Raw genomic sequence first — 373 nt, 5'->3', positions numbered from 1 at the left:
TTTATTATAAATAAAAATAATTTTATTTATTTTTTTTTATTTTTTTATTTTTTCTTTATTATTATAAATAGATATAATTATTATTTTATTGTAATTATATACAAAAATAATACTGTTATAAAATATTATATTTATGTTTATATTTAAATTTCTATTTATATTTATATATTTATATTTATTTATATTTATATTTATATTTATATTTATATTTATATTTATTTATTTTTGTGTTTATGTGGATCTATAGAAGCTGCAGGCTGAGGGCAAAACGAACCGCGCAAAGGCCGACTTAGCGAGGTACACATTGCTGCTGCTGCTGCTGCTGCTGCTGCTGCTGTTGCTGCTGCTGCTGCTGCTGCTGTTGCTGCTGCTG

The sequence above is a fragment of the Eimeria mitis genome, genomic scaffold, assembly GCF_000499745.2.
Source record: "Eimeria mitis Houghton genomic scaffold, Emh_scaff319, whole genome shotgun sequence".
In the NCBI taxonomy this organism is placed as follows: domain Eukaryota; phylum Apicomplexa; class Conoidasida; order Eucoccidiorida; family Eimeriidae; genus Eimeria; species Eimeria mitis.
This window is presented reverse-complemented; position numbering follows the sequence as displayed.